Below are 23,684 nucleotides of genomic sequence, written 5' to 3' on the forward strand. Positions count from 1 at the left end.
ACCCTTCCGGCCACAACTGATGTTCTTGCCCCTGCTGGGCCCCGTTCTAACTGCGTTTCTTCAACAACGTCTGGTAGGTCATCAAGCCACCCGATAACCTCTGTTGACTCTTCAACATCAGACCAGTTGACTGCCACGCCTTCTGAATCTTGTTCATTGAAAAACTGAAGGTTAGCAAAATCCCCCTCTACAGTCGCCAAGTTATCTATCCTCTAACCAAATTCATCTCTCTGTATCACACAAAGTTCTGCCCCTGCCGGCAATTCCACATTTGGCCCAACCTGGCCTACTGATAGAATGTAGTCACTCGGACTGTGTACCTCCTCAGCAAAATTCCCAGATTCCTCAGATTTTGACTCAACAATCCCATTCTCTACTGAAATCTCCCATGTTCTGTCTTTGACAGTCACCACCATTGGTTCAGGTTGGGTTCTGGAGATGTCCAACATGCATAAGTTAGTACAGTCAGGAAGGAACACCTCCAGCTTATGTAGGTGGGATGGGGTGATATATATACTGGGGTCGTATGACATAGCCCCGGTCTGGATAAAGTTGATGCGTTTGGGAGGTGGAGCTTGGTTGTGTGGTGGGAGAGGGTTGGTTGTGACATTGGGTTTCTCTAGAAGCACGATCACCCCATTATCAATGAGATCCTGAATCTCATGGCATAATCGGAAGCACTGGTCGGTGTCATGACCGTGCTATTGGTGAAACGAGCAGTATTTGGCTGGGTTATGGGAAGGGGGGAGTTTTTCCAATAATGGCCGCGGCTCTAGGGGCTTCAAGTGCCCTTTTTTGATTAAAACCCCCAAAGCTTTGGACCAGGGCATATATAGTGGAGCGAAGGTTCTTTGGCTTTTGGATGGGTATCTAGCTGTTTGCAAACTACTACCGAACGCACCGGTGAATGGCGTAGCCGCAAGGGTTCTTAGGGTGTTGGTGGTAGGGCTGCTCGCGGGTCGGTTTTGGCCGGGTGCGGGTCAAAACCGACCCGACCCGCACTTATGCGGTTGGGGAAAAATGGACCCGCAACCGCCCGCGATGCGGTTCGCGGTTTGTGCGGGCGGGTGCGGTTCGGTTTGCGGTTTAGTGTTTTTTTTTTTTTTTTTTTTTTTTTTTTTTTTTTTTTAAACTTAAGTAAATTTGACATTTTTTGTTACTTTCTAAACAATTTTTTTTTTTTTTTAGAAGAGTTATAAATTAAATTACAAGATATACAATTCATGATCATAATAAATAGTCCACATGTTAGATAAGATGATATGGAACCATGCTTGAGGATAGTAATTAATCTTCCTCCTTAGCTTGCAAAAACAAACCCTTAAAAGTAAAACTAGTAACACTAATTTAAATATGCAAAAACAAACCCTTAAAAATCAAACTAGTAACACTAATTTTAATAGTGGATTAATCTTCACTGTTTAGTTTTTAATATGCAATAATGTAATAATAAAATGACAATTCAAAATATCATATTTAACTGTGTCTACTAGACTAATGGAATATAATGATTTTTTTTTATATATATAAATAAAAGTCAAACTAATAACACTAATTTAAATATCATTAGATCATGATAATGTATATAAGTGCCCATATAATAAATTTTACTTTCATCCAAAATGTAAAAATAAAAATAATAACTAGTTATCTCCATCCATCCAAAATGCAAAAAATAATAATAATAACTAGTTATTTTTTCTTTAAAAAAAAAAAAAAAAAAAAGATACGGGTTGCGGGCAGGTCGGGTTCGACCCGAACCCGATCTTTGCCAATTTCTTGACCCGCACCCGCCCACCTACCTACATCGAAACCGCCCAAAGCACTGCGGGTAGGGTAGGGTCGGGCGGTTTGTGCGGGCGGGTCGGTTTGTTGCCCAGCCCTAGTTGGTGGTGACCATGCTTACTTCTTGAGATCTGGCAGCTGTAGCACTGCTTGTGCCTGCATTCGTACTGCGGTTGTTGAAGGTTCTCCTGGGTTGCTCTTTGTCATTGTCAATCAAGCCCTGTTTCAAGGCATCCTCGATCTGTACTCTCATCTCATACAAATCCGAAAAGGTAGGGAAGGGGAGAACGATCATCTTCTGCATGAGTTTGGGTTGGAGGTTGCGCACAACCATCCGAATCTAATCTTTGTTGGTTGGACTAATGGTCATCATTGAGGCCTTAGCCCTCTATCGGGTCACAAAGTTAGAAAAGCTCTCCTAAGGCTCCTGCCTAGTCGTCTCAAGATCACGGATTGTAATCTCGATCTGTGTATTATAGGAGTATTAGACGACGAAAGCCTCGGCCATCTCATCCCAATTCCTCTTGACATCGTCTTCTAGTTTTGCGTACCAGATGGCCGCCACACCCGACAGGGTCCGGCCAAACAATGAAAGCTTCTATAGTCTGGTGAGGCCCATCGGCCTTAATATATCTGAAAACAAACGTAGATGCACCATGGGATCCCCGGACCCGTCGAAGCAGTCGATTTGTGGCATCTTGAACCGATCTGGCAGTGTCACAGCCGCGTCAGTATACTCGTCCTCAATATCTGGGATGGATTTTACCCCTTGGGACTTTTTGAACAACTTCTTAAGTTTGCTCAACTTCAATGATGTAGGGTCCACCTCGAACTCAAAGTGGGAGTCCAGTTAATTGATAGGCGTGGATGCCTTGGACAGTTAAGGTAGAATCAAGGGTGGAGCCGGCCCCGTTGGAATGTTTGTATCCTCTTGGGCATTCTGAACATTCGCCGTCTCCTCAGGTATTGGGACTCTTGTTAGGAGAGGAGCCTGGTGTGAAGCAGATGCTCCGGTTTGTTGTTGTAACCGAGTAATTAGCTTTGCCTGTTGGGCCATGACAACGGCTTGCTGCTTAGCAAATTCTGCTTGACGAACAGCGTCCTTCTACATGGCTTTCATGCTCTCCTGGAGCTGGCGAACCATGTCTTCCATCCCCGACATAATGCCCTGATTTATCTGAACTGCCGGTGTATCTGCCCCTATAGTAGACTCGGAAATCTCAACCCGACTGTTCACAGACCACTGATCTGGCAATCTCGGTACCAATACACTGCGTTTTCTTGATCTCCGCCTAGCAACCGAGGGTAAAGAATAGAACACTAGTTGTCCGTCTACCAGATCCTCAGATCAATGGAGTCGACGACCTCTAGTCTAGAGTGCTTGGGGAATATCTGCTTGGTCTGAAGCAATTGCGCTAAACTACCTAGCAAAAAGATAAATAAAGCAATAAGAAGGAAATAAACGACCAGACAAACGGACAGCATAACGACTTAAAATAAGCACACAACACACAGTCGGGCATAACAACACGCAGTCGATAAACTGAATAGACCGTTCTCAAATGCTGATCATCGTTCCCCAAATCACTGCCCCCAAAACTGAATCTGAAACCCGCAAATAACTGATTCGCAAAATACTGAACTGATGCCCGCAGGCCTAATGCCCAGACTTGCAAACAGATATGTGCATTCCCTGTAGAGATCAACTCTAAAAGCACATAGCAAACAAGTGAGAGCCAAAACACCCCTATGTTGGGATAGGGTTTTTCCTATCCTATTTTGTCAAGAGCTAGGGTTTTACTACACACGCAGCGGTTTCAAACAACCTAGAATTAGGTAAGCAATCTGTCCTAGTTTGGAATAGTCACTATGGATTCCGAATATGCACTAGGTCAAATGATCAAAAAAGGGTGCCCCAGTAAAAATCGGGGTTTGTGTTCCCATCGTGGCAAAGCCCGTAACCGGTCAGCCTTATGGCACGCTTCTCGAAGTGAGCCTCCGACAAACTGTTCAGGAATAACATATGGCAAACACGGTGTCCTAGGCGCACCAATGCAAATGCAATGCAAAGAAACACATAAGTGTAGTTAAAACTAAATATCACGAGTCCGAGTCAAGTTCTCTAACTCCCCAACAGAGTCGCCAGAAACTGTAGACGTCCCCGAACGTCCCGGGAGGAAATCCCCCGTTTTGTTCATTAGGGCTCACTACAGTTCGGACTCAAATTGTCACGGTTCTTAATCTGATCTTGCAAAGTGCAGTGCAAGACTGATAAATCACCAAAGAGTCCAAACCCAGCAAATCGTTTTTTGAAAAATAGATTTTTTTAGAAAGAAGTGTCAAACATGGACTGCTTTGCTAGATACAGAGTCGCCACCTAAATATTTTAGTTTAGGAAATTTAGAAAACCCTGACTCATTGCCTAAGGCCACGTGTTCGTCATCACCAAAGTTGCATCGGCTCGGAAACTTGGGTACGATTGGGAAAGGTCAGCTATGAGCACCCCCACTTCCGATCCGTAGATCGGCCTCTACTAATCATGACATCGAGTTTAGAAAACATTATGCGTTCCTATTCCGATTATTAGCCTAGATTTACTATGTGATGCGCATAGCATACAAGTATAGACTGGATTGACTGAATTAGAACAAAACATTTCATGCTTGTTTTGAAAACGGTTTGCTACTTACAAGTAGGCTAAAATGCAGATTTTGCCACCCTCGAGTGGGCTTAGAAAACGTGGTTTTGTCACTTTCAAGTGGGCTTAAAACTCGCATTCAATGCATTGTTCTAATTTAAATAACTCAACCTTCACCCACAGACACTCAGGCAGTTATATCACATAAACACATAGCCTCATGGTAAAGCATGCTATCATGGCAACACTCACACGCATGCAAGGATGCTAAAGCATAAAAACTTACCGAGTACTCCAAGCCAAAACAAAAACTAGTTAGTAAACGTGCATGAATCCTAACTATGCTGAAATGCTTAATGCAACACATGCAAAAATGCAACCTAGATAGGCTCGGCTGTTCTAAACATGGCATATGAAATGCAACAGATAACATGTATTCAACTTGAAATTGAAATACCATGCAATTAGTATGATGCGCCGAGCCCGGTACATGCAATATAGATGAATGAATGCACGCATGCATAACATAAGGTATGTTAATTTAAATATGCCCTAATACTAACCATTGAAAGTAGGTAAATAAAAGGGAGAAAGAAGTGGGGGTTGAAAGACATACACACACTCACACACACTTATTACACAATTGCCCTCGCTCGGAGGGTCCGAAAGAAAAATACAAGCCAAATAATGAATCAACTATCCTAGCTAATTAATTACTACAAAACTTCTAATTAATTAACAAATTAATTACAAAAACAGCCTAAATATGAAACTAAAGAGACCGCTGCAGCTCTGTCTCGGAATGCATGGATGATGCATGCTCGATTTGCCTTGCTCGGAAACCCGTTACTATGCCACTATTGCCTCTGTTTGCACTGTTCTGCACCTCTGAGGGATGTGAAAATTCTTGAGGCACCTCTGAACGATTCCCTGATCATTTTGAAATGCCACCGGCCAATGAAAAGCACCACCGACCATGTAAATGTGATAATCAACCATAAATTGGGTCACCGACTGGACTCTGATGGTCGGTCGGCACTGAAAGTGGCCGGCCGGCCATTTATTCCTGTAGAATCCTGTTTTTGCTGCAGTAGTGGACAGACAGTGCATGGCAAGGAAATTTCAAAGCAATGTATGCATGACCACACTCCCTATCATGTTATGGACTCAAGGGAGTGTGGCCCTTGGTCCTTGGGCCACCAATCACGCATCTCGATGCATGATGGCCAAAGGCACCAACTTTGCCAATCAATGTAAATGAATGCAACAAAACGAATGAATGCTTCACGCCCTATCATGTTGAGATCAAGGGCATCGACGACCGAGGATTGAGACGTGTTTCGTCACTTTAAGTACGAACACATCTCATTCCTCATGCTTGGTTTGACACCCCAAACCAAGCAAAATGTAATGCATGTATGCGATGCGGCTCAAGTATGTAACATGACTCAAATATTCAACATGAGACTAAGTTAACAAAGCATGCCAAATGCGGTGCAACCTATCCTGCAAGTATGCAATGTGCCAAACATGCAACAATACGCAATGAAATTAGCATGTGACAACACACAATGAACCAAATATGCAACAAACATGTAATGGTGGGCTTAAACCGCAAAGGACAGACCTCAGCCTTGCCTTTAACAGTGGCCAAAAATGATGGAAATGATAAATAAATGCTCATGCAAACATGTACACCAATGGGCCTAAAGCTAAGGCACAAAAGATAACTTTCAAGAACACTCAAAAGATGATAATCATGGACATTAGACCAACATGTTAAATTCTGAAAGTGTATAGAGGGTGATGCCAAATAAACCATGTTATGCAAGTAAGGCATGCAACAATGACCAAAACTTGAAGCCAACAAAGGAGTCCAAACCATAGCTATGTCAACCAAACCTCTAAGGACCAAAATGACCTAAAACAGTCCTTCCAAAACAAGACTAAAGCATGCATAGATCATTGTTAAAACATGCTAAGAAATGAATGCAAAACAAAGGGGGATTGAAGGCCACAAAGAGGGCACTCTACTATAACCACCCCAACCACATATGGCATAGACTAATCAATGGAAAACAGAGTTTTAACATGCAAAAGGAGCCCCAAAACCCACTAATATGGCAGCCCAAAGCCTCAAACACATAGGCATGCACAATGACTCATTTTAAGGCACAAAAGAGCATCTCTTCAAAGCATGGAAAGGATGATGAATACAAGTATACAAGCATGGATTATGGACTGAAATAGCATGTAAAATGATTCCAAATCACTGAAACAATCCAACTAAAGTATGCTAATGACTCACACTCAAGGCTCACAAGCCAAAATGCATGGTGGCTATACCAAACATGGCAAACATAATCAAATCAGTACCCAACAGACCTCAAGCATGATGAAATATGACCAAAAGCTTCATGAAGTCAAGCTAGAACATGCAAGCATGGAGAGGGCAAATGCATGGCGCATGTTATGACAATAAAAGGGGTTACTAGACAAGTGTATGATGCATGTAATGGACCATCAATCCGACCAAAAACAGAGGTATAATGTGACCAAATAACACCCAAAAACCTCTGAAATGGAGCTAAGTAAAGCTAAACATGTATGCTACCCTTATGAGCCAAAAACATGAACAAATGAGAAACAAAGGGAGAGGGGTGTCCCTCCCCTATACAAGACTTCAAGACCCCTTCACCACCACTGAAAATCCATTAGATTTCAGTGGTGAGAAGGCCAATACACAAAAGGTTCCAAAGCTCAACAAAGAAGGCACAAAATGGGCCAAATAAGGCCTAAGAGGGAGAGGTCGACCCCCAACACCAAAATGACCTCAATAAAACATCTTAAACATCAAAAAATAGAACTTTTATCAGTTATACACAAAATTCAAAACAACATGCAAAGTGGGTTAAAAGCTAGTGCAAGAATGAAAAATATAAAGTAATTATGCTCACCATTGAAGAACACTTGAAGAACAGCAACCTCAGGCCCCTTTTCTAATCGAAACCAGCTTAAAAGCTCTAAGAACAACCTCCCAACACCTCAATAACCCAAGTATGGTGTAATACTAGGTGCCTTAGTGCAAAACTAAGAACAAAACACCATTTTAAGCCCTCTAACACACACAAATGAAGAGAGAGAGGGAGATATAGAGAGAGAAAGTTGTATATATTATATATCTCTGGTTTTTGTTGAACCTCTTCAAAGGAGAGGGAAGGCTCTCTTATATAGAGCAAGATAAAGACCTAAGCTTCTTAAAGAAGCTAAACAAAAAAGGGTCAAGGGGGTCAAGCTTCTCAAGGAAGCTAAGGCAAAGGGTGCAAGCTTTTTGAGGAAGCTAAGACAAAGGGTCAAGCTTCCTCAAGAAGCTAAGGCAAAAGGTGCAAGCTTCTCCAAGAAGCTAGAGCAAAAAAGGTGTAAATGGTGCAAATCCTCCATACACGTGTATGGAGGACAAGTCCGTGCACTCCAACTGGCACAGCTGGCATGCACAATTCCTCAAAAAGGCAAAAAGGAGGTACCGGCCAAAAAAAAAAGACAATCGGCCAAATAAAGTGCCGGTCGACCACACAAAGAGCCAATACACCTAACAGAAGTGCCGACCGACCAAACATTTGATCGGTAGCAAAAAAAGCAAGGCCGGTGGCTTCATGCCACGGCCAGTGGGTTTTAGGGGATGGCTAACAAGCCACTTCCTACCCTCAAGTGCAAAAACAAACAAGTTCTTGGTGCAAAACCAAATACAGAACAAGCAAGTTAAGAGATCCCGAGGCAAGGCGCGCGGCCGAAACCTCCGGAAACTCAAAACGAACACGAACATGGATGATCACCAAGCGTTCAAACGATGACGTCCAAGTCTTGATGATGGTCAAAAATGGGGTGTCTACAGAGGTGCGGGGGCAATTTTGAAGTTTCGCCCCCGAAACGCCCTTTTTCGACTAAGTTTTGGGCGTATTCGGCTCTAAATCCCAACCTACTGGTCCGAATAACATTCCGTCAATTGTCACATGTCCTATTTAGCATGGGGAACCTATTCGTGTTGGTCACACAGAGGTTCGGGGGATGTTTTGAATTTTTGCCCCCGAAACGCATCTTTTCGACTAAGTTTTGGGCGTATTCGGCTCTAAATCCCAACCTATATTCCGTCAGTTGTCACAAGTCATATTTGGCATGGGGAAACTGTTCGTTTTGGCCACATGGAGGTTCGAGGGCTGTTTTGAAGTTTCACCCCCGAAACGCCCTTTTTCGACTAAGTTTTGAGCGTATTCGGCTCTAAATCCCAACCTATAGGTCTGAATAACATTCCGTCAGTTGTCACATGTCCTATTTAGCATGGGAAAGCTGCTCGTGTTGGCCACACGAAGGTTCGGGGGTTGTTTTAAATTTTCGCCCCCGAAACGCCATTTTTCAACTAGGTTTTGGGCGTATTCGTCTCTAAATCCCAACCTACAGGTCCGAATAACATTCCGTCAGTTGTCACAAGTCCTATTTGGCATGGGGGAGGTGTTCGTGTCGACCACACGGCGGTTCGAGAGCTGTTTTGAATTTTCGCCCCCGAAATGCCGTTTTTTACTAAGTTTTGGCGTATTCGTCTCTAAATCCCAACCTACGGGTCCGAATTACAATCCGTCAGTTGTCACATGTCCTATTTTTCATGGGGGAGGTGTTCGTGTTGGCCACGCGGCGGTTCAATGGCTGTTTTGAATTTTTCCCCATAAAAGGCTGTTTTTCGACTAAGTTTTAGCGTATTCATCTCTAAATCCCAACCTACGGGTCCAAATAACATTTCGTCAGTTGTCACAAGTCTTATTTGGCATGGGGGAGGTGTTCGTGTCGGCCACATGGCGCTTCGAGAGCTGTTTTGAATTTTTGCCCCCAAAATGTCATTTTTCGACTAAGTTTTGGCATATTCGTCTCTAAATCCCAACCTACGGGTCCGAATTACAATCCGTCAGTTGTCACATGTCCTATTTGGCATGGGGGAGGTGTTCGTGTCGGCCACACAATGGTTCAAGGGCTGTTTCGAATTTTCGCCCCCGAAACGCCCTTTTTTGACTTAGTTTTGGTGTATTCGTCTCTAAATCCCAACCTACAGGTCCGAATAACATTCTGTCAGTTGTCACAAGTCCTATTTGGCATGGGGGAGGTGTTCATGTAGGCCATACGGCGGTTCCAGGGCTATTTTGATTTTTCGCCCCCGAAAGGCCGTTTTTCGACTAAGTTTTGGCGTATTCGTCTCTAAATCCCAACCTAAGGGTCCGAATAACATTCTGCCAGTTGTCACAAGTCCTATTTGGCATGGAGAAGGTGTTCGTGTCAGCCACACGGCGGTTCAAGGGCTGTTTTCAATTTTCGCTCCCGAAACGCCCTTTTTCGACTAAGTTTTGGGCGTATTCGGCTCTAAATCCCAACATATGGGTCCGAATAACATTCCGTATGTTGTAACATGTCATATTTGGCATGGGGAAGCTATTCGTGTTGGCCACACGGCGGTTCGAGAGCTGTTTTGAATTTCCGCCTCCCGAAACGCCTTTTTTCGACTAAGTTTTGGGCGTATTCGGCTCTAAATCCCTACATATGGGTCCGAATAACATTCCGTCAAGTGTAACAAGTCATATTTGGCATGGGGAAGCTGTTTGTGTCGGCCACACGGCGGTTCGAGGGCGCCCCCAAAACGTCTTTTTTCGACTAAGTTTTGGGCATATTCGACTCTACCTCCCAACCTACAGGTTCGAATTACGTTCCGTCAGTTGTGACAAGTCCTATTTGTCATGGGGAAACTGCCCGTGTGAGCCAAACGGTGGTTCAGGGGCTGTTTTCAATTTTCGCCCCCGAAAAGCTCTTTTTCAACTAAGTTTCGGACATATTCGGCTCTAACTCCCAACCTAAGTTTAGGGCCCTTTTTCTATGACTTATCCTGACAGTGAACTCAATGGATATGCAGATAACATATAGCATTACAACATTATAACAGCACAACATTGGTGTTGGTGCCAAACAAAAGAATCTCCATTTGTCTATTGTTCCAACTAGCAAGTGGCCATACTCAATACTATTTGGCGCATTAAATTTGTATTGTCACAGAGAACAGCTCAATTAAAAATACACTACACTAAATCAGCATGAATAAATATGTTTTGAAGCCCATTAAACGATAGACAACATCAACAAGCAGACATGGCAAATCAGATGCAGTCTTGTTTATGGAACTTACCTGCCGAGCAAGTGACTCAATTATTTATACCATCGTGTACATTTCGGCTGGTAACCTAAGATCATAACCTAGATATCACCAGCCAATAAAACCTGTGATAACATCATAAATGATGATCAAGTCACATTGCAATGAAAAACAAGAAGAGAAGCTTCAAGGAACTATAAATGAAGATGACAAGTTTGCACTTCACATAAATATAAGAAAGGCGAAGTAAAACACCTTAGTTTGGGTTTGGGAACTTATGTACGGTTTTGAGACCTCTTATTTCCAATCCATTCCTGTCTTATATAATTCCAAAGAAGAAGACCTAGACAAATGAAGAATTAAATTTAGTAGACAAAGAAGCACACTACTGGAGAAGTCTCATATGAGAGTGCCCTTAAAAGCTCTTTGTGGCCTAGGGGAAATGCAAAGCATTTAACTTAACAGTTCAGTAATATAAAATATGTATTGTGGAAGTTACTACATGCTCGTTAAATCAGAGCGGCATGTATATTGGGGCATTTTCAAAATTTGATCAAGTGCCCAAACTCCATAGTCCATAGACCAAAAATAGAAAAAAAGAAAAAAAAAAGAAAAAAGAATTAGTGGTTCCAACCATACATCTATCCAAAGAACCACCACTAATCTAAATAAAGATTGATAATCATCTAGTTCACAGTTTTGGGGCCTAGAATATCTTAGAGGATGAGTAGAGGTAATTTGTCAGAAACAATGGCTAAGCAACACGTTGGTTGATATTATGGGGAATGCAAGCAACCATTCTGGTAAGCAGTTAACAATAGAAGGAATTAACTTATTTTTTGAATTTTCCATGATTTACAAATTCAGTAGGATTACTTGTGCTTCCAGCACTGTTATGGGGATCTAGGGGCGGATTTGACGTGCTCATTGACGATCCACTTCTCTAGGACTGAACAATACTATTGTCCATCTCACAAGTGTTGGTGCTCCAAAAATCCTCTAAAATGCTTGATTTCTTAACTGTTCAGCCTCGAATTCTCAGTCTCTTGGATGGCTTGTTGACAGCAATTATCAGAGGGGGCTTAGTACAACATCTAAGACAACCTTTGCTCTGTTGCAAATAAGGTTTATAACCATAAAAACGATTAGTACAAAAGAAAATGGGAAAAAAACAATGCTTTTTTTCCCATTTTTGACAAACACCTATGTTATTATTTATAACTAATTATTATTTGGTGCGTCTTAAAGTAAACTAGGCTTAATTCCTCTGCTTTTCTTTTTCTTTCCTTTTTTTTTTTCCAGCAGCAATCTCAGTTAAGTCATGTCTTCAGAAAGTAGCATCCATGAATTAACTAATAAGACCATGATATTGAAAAATAAGACAAGATCTGTCAATGAAGTTAAACTAAAGAAATTTTGCCACGTGGTATCTGCTTATTAGCACAAAATCCTGTGACGGCATGATATATGCCAATTAAACATTTTGCAGAAAATTTACAAACAATACAATCCACTTATAAATGGGGCATTGGGGATATATAAATATATATAATCTATTTTCCCATTTAAAAATAATGCACAATAATTGATCAATATGTCATAGAATAACCAGGTTAAAATTCCAGAAAACATGGAGATCAATATATCATGTTGAAAGAAGCTTGGTTTAGGAATTCATAGCATCCATATCAAATAATATTGACAATGCATCCAAACTATTAGCAGCATATATAATTTTAAAAAAAAAACAAAAACAAAAACAAAAGCAAAACAAAACAAAAACCAAGTATTATTACTTTAAACTACTTTAATGTTAAACTAATGACATAGGTAGATTACATGATGCACAAGGAGCCACACATGCACAAGATAAAATGTGGTAACAAGGAAACTAAATTATAAATCACCCACTTTATTCATCAAGTTGAATAGATAACACGCTTGACATCAAGAGAAAGAACAATAAAAGAACAGGAAGGAATTACAATAACATAATTAAATAAATAGAATGCCTCACATCCAACAAGTTCTTCTTTGTTTGTCGTAGGGAGAAATATTTGTAATAGTCAACTAGCAGTTACAAAGTATGGGCTAGCCATGGATATTAAGCACATTGGGTAAACTTATCATTAGCTTCATTTAGAAGAGTCAAGCACAATCCCAGGCATGGGTAAAACTGAAAACGATAATTGAATTCCAAAAAATGATTATATCAAAAGGAAAATGTGAATGAAATTACAAAAGGGAGGGTTATATATGGAAAATAGAACTATGGAGACAAGATGCTTTACACACCTTTGGAAATACTATTCCTTGTTGCCAGAATCCAACATGAGTATTGAATTCTTCCAACTATTTGGTTCTCTTAGTGAATCTTGTCATCTAGTTACTTCCTTTTTCATGGCCATACCATCCAGTCATCCACTATAGGATGTGAAATCAAATTACTGATTGCGGCTTCAATCAGTTTTATATGAACCTCATTCCAACACTTCCCTTTTTCAAACAATTCAGACTCAATAATTTAAGTTTATCTTTCCAAATTGTTGCAAGTGTCTCTACCACAAAGGTTAAGATGCCATAGATTCTAACAATATCTTCCCTAAATGTGCCACAAATTCCTTGAAATGTTCTCAAGCACATTTGTGTTATTATGTAAATAATAAGATTAAAAAAAATGGGATGCCTACAAAATCTTCCAACTGTTTCTATCATAGAGATTAAGATGCCTTCCAACAATATGGTCTCTAAATATGCCAAAAATTCCTTGAAATGTTCTCAAGCTCAGATAGGTATGTTATTATGTAAATAATAACACACACACACACACACACACACACACACACACACACACACACACAAAAGAGGGGGATACCTACATAATCCTACAAGAACCAACAATAGAACAGAAAAATACTAAAAAATCCTATGAAGGATCATGTTCAAAAAATAGTTTGCTTTAATTCAAATCACCTAATCAAAAACTCTACCCAGCCGACAATGCTTATTTGTATATACTTGCAAATTAGAAAAATCATTCTTTTTACAACTTGAGCAAATATGATGCCTCGTTTTTTAAGAAATTATTTGGAAAACAGTCTCCCAAAATTGCAGGAAAAATATTTTTTTTTCCACACCATAGTACTTTTTTATCATTGAAAACAGAATCAGTTCTTAGGGATAATGCCAAACAAACCATCGCCATCCTCACCCAAAAGTCTTAAAATATTGAAAATTATTAAAATCACTTGGAGTTTTATCTAACCCACTTGAAAATAATCAGAAGATACCACCACATTTGCATTTATAATATAATCTTTTCATGACAATTATTGAAAATCCACCCAAGTGGAAAAAATGTAGGTCTGATCCATTCAATTAAAACGTTAAAATTGAAATCTCATCTCAATATATGGTTTCTTCCCCGCCAAAAAACACTAACCAACTTTGGAATCTTGAAAAGAAATGAAAGGTGTAGCCAAAGCCATTGATTGTATAGTTTGACATTTTGCAATTCTGAAAGCTATTAAAACCAATACATACCCTAAGAATATTTTTGTCTGTGTATGAGTTGTTTTCATATTAATGTACTTTCTTTTTCTTTTTTTTTAGACAGGAGTGGATGAAAATGATCAAAACTTTGCTTTACAATCACATTTTAGCAGCCATACATGCAAATAAATACACAATCAATGTGTATGAGTTGTTCTCATATTAATCTACTTTTTTTTTTCTTCAGACATGAGGGGAAGAAAATTATCAGAACTTTGCTTACAATCACATTTTAGCAGCCATACAACAGTTTTTGGATTCTTAATTTTATTCTCTCTTGTTTCATGATATTCTTTCTTGGGTCTAGAGGAATAAGAAATAAATTTATTAAATATTAAAACCCAAACCACTATGTGACTTCAGAATACAACAGAAGTAGAAGAAGAAGATGAGTAATTTTTGATTTGGGCATTGCATCAAACAGTTGGAGGGCGAAAGATGTAACATGAAGAACAAATCCATAGTAAAGAACAAATGTATGAAAAGTACAAATCAACAACTACAAATCCAATTCAATATGAGGACAAACCAAACTCAGACACAGAGAGCCAAGAGAGTTCTCAATCAAGCAACCATAGGATAATGAAATTAAGAATTGGTTACACGACTAATGGCATATGGAAGTTGAAGAAGGGCATACCTCGTCTGTTTCTTGAACCAGATTGACAGCAATTTGCATGTTGAATGTTGTTTGTGGAATGAACTATGTTTCTAAGTTGAGTGTAAAATACTTCAAATCTCCATGAATATATTCATTATTTACCAAGAGAGATCAAGCCTCTACATCAAAAAATATATATATGTACAAAACAAAAAAACCCTAAATCTAGAACAAAAATCGCAACCAATTTACTTGTTTCCTAGAAATGAAACTCCTACAACATCAAAAAAGAAAAAAAAAAAAAAAAAACCTAGAGCTATAGTGAAATGGGGAAATAGAGGAAGAGAGAGAGAGAGAGAGAGAGAGAGAGAGAGAGAGAAATACCTAAATCAAAATCAATGGGCTTGAGACGGTGAGCAATGGTGAGTGACGGTGGCGATGAGACAGTGTACCGACGGAAAGCGATAGGCAGTTCGACGGGAGTGAGAGCAAACAATGTGTTGATTGGTTTTTCCTTTGGCGTATGCATCGATACATACAGAGAAATAAAATAAAATAAAAAACAAACATAAACCAAAATCAGGCTGCAAATTTGTGTTCCCACCAAAAAAATCTTAGTTTTATTGCTGAAATCATTTTGATCACTGAAAATAACCTTTGCCGACTAAGTGGTTTTTGGTCACCCATTGAGTAACTTTTTAACGACTAAATTGTATTTTAGTCGCTTATTGGGGGCTTTTTAGCGACTAACTATTTTTTAGTCGCCTATTGAGTCACTTTTTAGCTACTAATTGTATTTTTAGTCGCCAATAAGTAATATACGGCTACTAGAAAATTTTAGTAGCTAAAATATGAACCATTGCCGACCAATACAAATTTTAGTCGCCAAATTTGATTGCCAAAAGTGTGAATTGTTGTAGTGTGATTTCAAACCCTAAGTTTTACCAAAACAACCCAAACCACTGTAATCCTTTGAAATAGCAAATAACTAAGGCAAAACTTATACAAGAGTGTGGAGAATCCTTACCTCAAGCTTAGAAGGCAAGAGAGAGAGTGAAGAAATTTCAATACCGCCGAAACCTAACTTTGTTCGGATGAAAATGAAGTTCCAAGTGAGCTCTACCTTCTTCTCAAAGGGAAAAGGACAGAGAAATCAATGGATCTGGGTGTTTTAGGAGAGAGAAGGTGAGTTTTAGAGAGAGAGAGAGAGAGTGTGTGGATCTAGGGTTTTTAGAAAGTTTAAAGAGAGAGTGAAATGAAAAAGTGATGTAAAAAGTGACTTTTACAAACTAATATACGTGTAGTCTGCTTGAGCGCAAGAAATGACGCTCGAGCGTAAGACACAAAAGATGTGACCACTCGAGCGCAAGAAGTTGACGCTCAAGCGTGAAATTCAAACTCCCAGTACTTTTACAGATAGAAGACCAACGCTCGAGCGCAATCAAGGCTGCTCGAGCTAAGACCGCACGAGCGCAAGGAGTTCCGCTCAAGTATAGAATACCATTTCCTAGTACTTTTACAGACCTACAAAAGCACTGAGAGTTCACAAAGACTGCTCGAGCACAAGAAGTGACGGTCGAACGTAGGAGCAAAATTCTGAACAACAAAAGTTTGAAAACCAAGTTACCAACTTGTTCCAAATGCAACCAACACAACCCAATAGCCCAACTCAAGAAGAAATAGTGTAAAACAAGGCAAGAACAACCATATAAGGAGAAGAAACATGAATCCAAAAGTCAAATAGGTCGGGTTTAAATCAGAAACGCTATAAAATACAAATTACTTCATATTGTTTTAAAAATTACATCTCGACCCCTGAAATTTTTAATTTCATAACAAATGGCCTATTTTATTAATAAATTATTAAATCAATTCAAAAAATTTAATAATGTCATAAATTTATTTTAATTAATAATTCATATAATTTTATTATTGTGTAGGAGAGAAGTTAGAAATTTTATTTTTTTAGTTAATTCTGTTAAATAAATTTTTTTGATCAGGGGATTTTTGTAATTTTTCAAATTACATGACGCAATTTATATTTTAAGCAAATTTCAAAAGGTGTATTTATTATTTTTCCTAAAGAAATATATAAAAAAAGGCCATGGTGTATTCTTTCTTTGAGTTCAAAAATTATTATTATTAGTATTATATATTACGCAAATGTTATTATTTTAAGATTAATTTTTTAATTAACTAACAAGTTGAAACCGCTCAAATTTTAGTTTGGTTATTTTTCAATCCATCATTTATGGTTTGATTTATAATTTTACCTTTGAATCGCATCAAACTGTCAAGTGAAATAAACTTTTAATAAAATACTATTGTCTTAACCAAAAAAAAAAAAAAATTACATAAACTTTTAAAATCGTATTCGATGAGGGGCTTTTTTTTTTTTAAAAAAAATAAAATTATTACATGATAATCTCATTGTCAATAATGTCAAACATCATTGTCAATAATGTCAAATATATCTTCTTTTTATATATGTGATAAGTAACCATTTAACCATTGACCTCTCATTTGGTTTAAGTAGTGAGAAGAGAAACATAATAGAGAAAGACTAGATTCCTATTAACACTACAAGAAATTTAGGTTTTAGAGAAAATTATGGACAAAATTACTTTTTAAGGGACAAAATATTTTTTTCGCCAAAAGTGTTATTCTTTTGTTTTTAGCGATAAAATTGAATATTTAGTGATGAATAATTAACCTTTTGGGATCAAAAGTTTTGTCTAAAAAATAACCCTTTTTGGGGCTAAGTTATTTCCGAGAAGTGTATTTATTAGTGGCATTTTGAAAATTTCATCTCTAAAAGCTCATTTTTTGACTTTTCGAGAAGACTTTTAGTAATTAGTCTCTAAAAAATTTTTGCAACAAAATTTATACTTTTAGAGACAAAAAAAACTTAATATTTAAAACTCTTATATGTTGTTGTGTAAGTTTTGATTCTAAATCATGGGATCTCTCGTTTTTTTAATGGAATCAATTAGTCATCAAACAAAAATTTTACCATAAAAAAAATGAGAAAATTCTAAGACTTTTTGGCAGGGTGATGTGTGAATGGGACCCCATTACCCTTTTACTAGCATCGCCGCTGATGAAATCAAAACTATTCTCTCAAGTTAAACTGTCAATTAAAAGAATTCAAATCTTGTTAAATACAACTTAGAAAAGTTGTTTTGAGTTTGGAAGAATTTTTTAATTTCAAACCAAAAACTCAAAGTAAAAGAAAGTTACAACACGCATGAGACATTGACCGAACAAAAAATTACTCGCTTGTGTTTTGGGTTGCAACAAAGCTTCTGCTACGCGGTAGGTTTGAGCCGTCCACGTATTTCTTGTGGTCACACACGTGACAATAAAAATAAGGATAATTATATTTACATTATTATCTCAGCAAATACTATCACTTCCCTCTTTACTTAGTTCACAGCACACTCCTTTTGTAGCCTTCTTTATTATTCTTCTTCTTCTCCGGTTGCTCCAATCCTAGATTTAGAAATCCAAACCCTATATGTCAATCTCACTTTCTCTCACAGGGCTAGATAAGGGGTGGGTTTTGTCAGAAGAGGTGGGGAGCTAGTTATTGTGAGTAAGGCTGCAAATGAACCGAGCTGTTCGTGAACAAGCTCGGCTCGGCTCGTTAAGGGCTCGACTCGACTTGGCTCGTTTAGTAAACAAGCCGAGCTCGAGCTCGAATATTAGGCTTGTTTAGTAAACGAGCCGAGCTCGAGCTCGCATGTGTTCGGCTCGTTAGGCTCTGCTCGTTTATCTTTATTTAAATTATATAATAAATATATTATTTATTTATTAAATAATATATAAATATATATATACATTATTTATATATTAAAAATATATAAATATATATAAAAATAATAATATAAATACATTTAAAAATAATAATATAAATACATTTTTTATATATTAAATAATATAAATAATATTTTTTATTTAAATATTTATAATTAAATAATATAAATAATATTAAAAAGAATTTATCGAGCCGAGCCGAGCCGAGCTCGAGCCCAGTTCCTTATCGAGCCGAGCTCGAGCTCAATAAACGAGCTCGATAAGTAAACGAGCCGAGCTCGAGCTCAGCAAAGCTCGGCTCGGCTCGGTTCGTTTGCAGCGCTAATTGTGGGGAATGGGAGACTGTGGAGGGCATCGCCAATGATGACGGTGGCAGAGGTTGGTGGTGATGGTGGGGCAGTTGTGAGAGAGAACTGTGTATCTAGAAATGAAGAGATATACTTAAGGGACAAAAGTGTAATTTGATTGTGGGATAAAGATGTAATTAAAAGAATGAGGATGATAGTGAGACTAATAGTGTGCAAATAGAATTTTCTTAAAAATAAAAAGGGCAAATTACATTGACACCTTCACTTATCAAAAATTAAAACTTCCTCCTTGATATTCAAATTCCCATTACGTATAAACTACCACCTATTGGTACTATTTGGCATCTCCTTTACTAACATACTTTCTTTTTTTCATATCTTTTTATCTTTTTAGGTCACCTCACTTCTCTATTTTTTTGCACATCTTTTTGTAAAAAATCAAAAAATATATTTATTTAGATCATCCCAAACAATTATCAATGCTGATGGGGAAATTCTATTTACACATCGTCAATTCTCTCCATGCATACCATTTTTCTAATTTTTTTTTTCGATCGGCAAAAAAGAAACTTTATTGATGGAATAAACAAGTATAAAGTACAAAGCAAATTACATCAATAAAGAAAAGAGAAGTGCAAAAGTATCACAATGAGCTAAATCATCCCAATTAGGTTGGCACCAAAAAGCCCATTTTATAATTTGCTAGCACCCCCAGAGTTAATGAGAGACCAACCAACAGACATTCAGCCATTCATCTAGGAAAGACCAACCCACACCATACCCTAACACAGTCAATCGACCATCCTACCATTTACTAGCACCTAAGCATAACCTACCATTAACTAGCACCTTAACAAAGTAAGGCCTGTTGCAAAAAGACCCCAAAGCATAGCACACAACACCAACACCAAACAGCACCAAATAGCAAACAACAGTAGCAGAGCATAGCACACAACACTAGCACAACACAAAAATAGTAGCATCCAAAACCGTCAAGCACTACATATTTGTCTTTTTAGTCAATTACATTTTTATCTCCTACACAAATCACTCTACTTCTCAATCTACCCCACCCCATCCTACTATCCTTAACCTTGGCCACCACCTCTTGTTGCGTATCGTCGCCACCTCATCATCATTTTTCTTATTCTTCTTCTCTGGCAAGTCTCATTCCTTCCCATACCCATCTACATCAACCTCCACCTCTCACCACATTTCGCTTGCCCTTACCGCCATGACCTCTTTGTTGATCTCTATTTCTGTCCGTTGCTTTCTTTCTTTCTCATTGGAGGCGTGATCATCGAATTGTGAAGGGGGGATACGTGGGGTAGGCGATATGATCGTCGAACTGTGGAGGTCATTAGACCTCAAGGAGATTGCAAAAGTTGGGCTACGAGGGTTGGGCATCATGATAATGGGGGAGGAGGGCGACAATGAGCAATAGGGTTAGGAGATGATGGCAACGGTGAGAATCAACATAGTTGAGAGAGATTCACAAGAAGGAAATAAGGGTTAGCGGGTCGCTTGAGACAATGGACTAAGGAAGGGGTAACAGTCGTCAGCTAGTGGTGGTACTGGTTAGGGTTAGGATTTGCTAGAGATGAAAAAGAGGATAATTTGTATTGTTTGAAAAATAATGGTGTTTATTAAGACAAAATTTGACTTTCAAATTTAGATGTAGTATGGACTGAGCAAATAAGAGATGGTGTGAACTAAGAGATCTGGTTGTGCATAAATAGAGAGACACTCGTGTTGATGTTATCCATTATTTTTTTTTTTGAAACCACCATTTTACCCTCCTTTAATTTCTCTCCTCTCATTGTGTTTCTTTTCTCTCTTCATACAATTAGCAACCATCTGTACGTTTTCTCTTCCTTTTCATTACCCATGAATGCACTTCTTTCTTTCTACCACCTACCACATCACAATCACAACTCAAACGTCTAAATACTGAAAAAGATATTTGTTAATATTAACAAATTATTTATTCTCAAAAGGTGAATATTTTTTAATATTAAAAAAAATTCATGTCTCAAAAATTTCTCTCATCTTATTGTGTTTCTTCGTCTGTCGTCACACCCCCAAATCCACCCACCACTTGATTTGCGATTTCTTCTACTTCAACTTCCCTCTTTGTTCCGCTCACCACCTTATATTGTTGGTTCATGCAATTGTTTCTCTATACTAGGATGGGATACTCTGGTTTGGGTTTTATTTAACCATGAAGGGATAGATGATAAGAGAGAAGAGAAGAGCAAGAGAGAGAGATAGAGGAAGTGGTGGGATAGAGGTTTTGGAGGCTTAGCAATCGAACTGGGGGTGTGCAGTGATGGCATTGCAGGTGGTCGGTGGTGGAAGTAGTGGATTGGTGATGATCGCAGCAATGCTAGAAACGGATGACCAAACATCAAATGGGCACACATGTCTCCTAAGGATGCTTGATGTGTGGACTTAACTTTCTTGTGATGATCATGGTAGTCATTGGTGAGGCAAGAGATAAAATGATGTATTGGTCTGTGGTATAAAAAGAGAAAGAGCAGAACGGGAAGAATAATATGAAAGGAAAATACTAGGTATCATGAAAAATGCTTCATGAAAATGATCATGAATAAATCTCCATCATTGTATTACACTTTGTAACTTATTGTATATCTAATCTAAGGGTTAAAAATCTTTCATGATCATTTTCATGAAAATGGTAAAATGGTGATTTATGCTTTATTTAGTGGTATTAAAATGGTTAAACACTTTCTATTACATCCATTAAAAGACAAATTAATTTTGAGATAAAAAGAAAAATCTGTATTAAAAACAAATTTTAAGGGGGTATCGGTGTAATTCCACCCCCCCCCCCAAAAAAAAAAAGTAAAATAAAACCAAACCAATCGGGGCTTCTCTCTTGTCCAGATTATGAATTGGAGGGTGTTGTTTGACCCGTGTGATTTACTATGAGTCCTATTTTGAAAATACAAACTACTTATTTTGTAAGATTCTTAATGTATATCAACCAAAATAAAAATAAAAATAAAAATTAGGTCAATCCGATAATCGTAATCTATTCAATTTATCACGTTTGTTACCAAAAAAATGGTGGTTTATTTAAAAAAAAAAACACATGTTTAATTTTTTGGACACAAATGCAATAAATTAAATATGCTATAATTATTGGATCGATTTCACTTTTTGTGTGAGTGATATACACAAAGTACTTTATAAAATGAATGACTTAAATTATCAAAACAAGACTCATGATGAGTCCTGCCCACCAATCTATAATCTAGATTGGAGGGAATCTCTTTATTTTTTTTGGATATACTCCAGCAAAATCTTTTTTTTTTCTTTGAAAATAGTCTAGCTGACAAAATGGAAGTAAACAATTTTTCACTAAAACAAATAGGAATAATTACCTATAAGCCATATTTCCCCTTTAAAATTTTGAAAAATTTAGCCAAAATTTCTCTATTAGACCCTGTGGTGATGTGGATTTGGAAATACTCCTTTGATCCTGGGAGACGCTGTGATCCTCTTCTAGTCACCTAAAAAGAGATAAACACTCCGGTCGGGGGTGCCGGGATTGGCACTCCGACGAGCAAGTTAGTCTCTGCACTGAAGATTACTTGTATTCTAAGTTAAGCTTAATAATTTTCACATACCTCTTTTTGGCTGACGTTCTTCTATTTATATCCTTTCTTTCTGGGGCCTCGGGATTAGGTCCATTTTCCACTCGCTATTCGGCATATTTTTTAGTAAACCGCTCTTCACTCGGCCCTTGCTTAACCAGCTATTTGGTCAAGTCAGATTGGATTCGGGAATGCGAGTCTATGCCAAATGCCACATATTTCGACTCTCCTAAGTTAGATTATCCGGAATCCCTACGACTCCTAATTCTCGGCCCCCACAATTGTCCCCCAAACACTCCGCTAACAACAGTTGGCTGGAGAGTTTGGCTTCTGAAAAGTCAAAGCCGAAATTCGGCAGCTGACCATTTTCCAACACAAATGTCTGAGCACACGTTTCTCGGTTATAATTTCAAATTCCCACCTCTTCGTACACTTCTATTTATTGTGATTTAAAACTTCGACGTCTTTTTCAAATACATACACGCTTTTAGACGCTCGTCGCAGGATTTCCTTCCGAATTACCTCTGCAACTTCCTTTTCTTCTCTATCCTCTTCGCCCCTTGTAAGTTCTCTCCTTCTTTGCTTTAAATTTTTTTTCTTGTTTTGTTTTTGGCTTAGCATATTCCTATTGGCTAGGGGAAATGGCAAAACATTTAAAGGCTCTCCTTTCACCGAATTGAATTTCTGGCTTCCGACGTCATTTTTCCATTCCTGATGACGTCCGTCTGTCATTGGTGACAGATGGAACCCTCGACATGGAGAGAGTTGATAAAACCACAATCGTCTTCCTTCTTCTATCAATCGCAGAGGGCGGGGTCCGTTTTCCCCTTCACCCGTTCCTTAGGACTGTGCTCTGCCATTAGGGCTTAATCCTTTCCCAACCCAATGTTAACTTCTTTAGAATCGTGATGGGGGTTATCGCACTAAACCGTCACCTTAGGCTTAACCTTGGCATTCCCGCTGTTCGGCACTATTACGCCTTGGCCAAGTCTTCTGGTCGGCACAGGCATTATTTCCTTAGGGCCAAGGACAATGGCCATCAACTAGTGACTATGCTTTCCAGCTCCGGGAAACGAGTCGATGATGTTATGGTCGTCGTCCAAGGAAACTGGGAATTCGGCGAAGGCAAGGATCGCCTCGATCCTATTCCCAGACGGAGGGGCGAACCAGGTGGCCGTGT

The 23,684-nt window shown here is 38.6% G+C and overlaps 1 long non-coding RNA gene across 3 annotated transcripts in view; it reads right to left on the minus strand.

The window, feature by feature from the left end:
• Positions 1–15,366, minus strand: part of LOC114260035 (uncharacterized) — a 32,634-nt gene extending 17,268 nt beyond the window's left edge. Inside the window, exons 1-4 of one of the 3 annotated variants that reach the window (XR_014363125.1) lie at positions 15,145–15,366; positions 14,800–14,870; positions 10,863–11,718; positions 10,641–10,732 (exon numbers count right to left, since the gene is read on the minus strand). This is a non-coding gene — a long non-coding RNA (uncharacterized LOC114260035). Of the gene's footprint in view, positions 1–10,640; positions 10,733–10,862; positions 14,940–15,144 lie in introns of all 3 variants that reach the window. The other 2 variants (XR_014363124.1, XR_014363123.1) reach the window with 2 other exon arrangements.
• Between the last annotated feature and the right edge of the window lie 8,318 nt (positions 15,367–23,684).

This window comes from Camellia sinensis, chromosome 3 (assembly GCF_055761805.1).
Source record: "Camellia sinensis isolate YWXY chromosome 3, ASM5576180v1, whole genome shotgun sequence".
In the NCBI taxonomy this organism is placed as follows: Eukaryota; Viridiplantae; Streptophyta; class Magnoliopsida; order Ericales; family Theaceae; genus Camellia; species Camellia sinensis.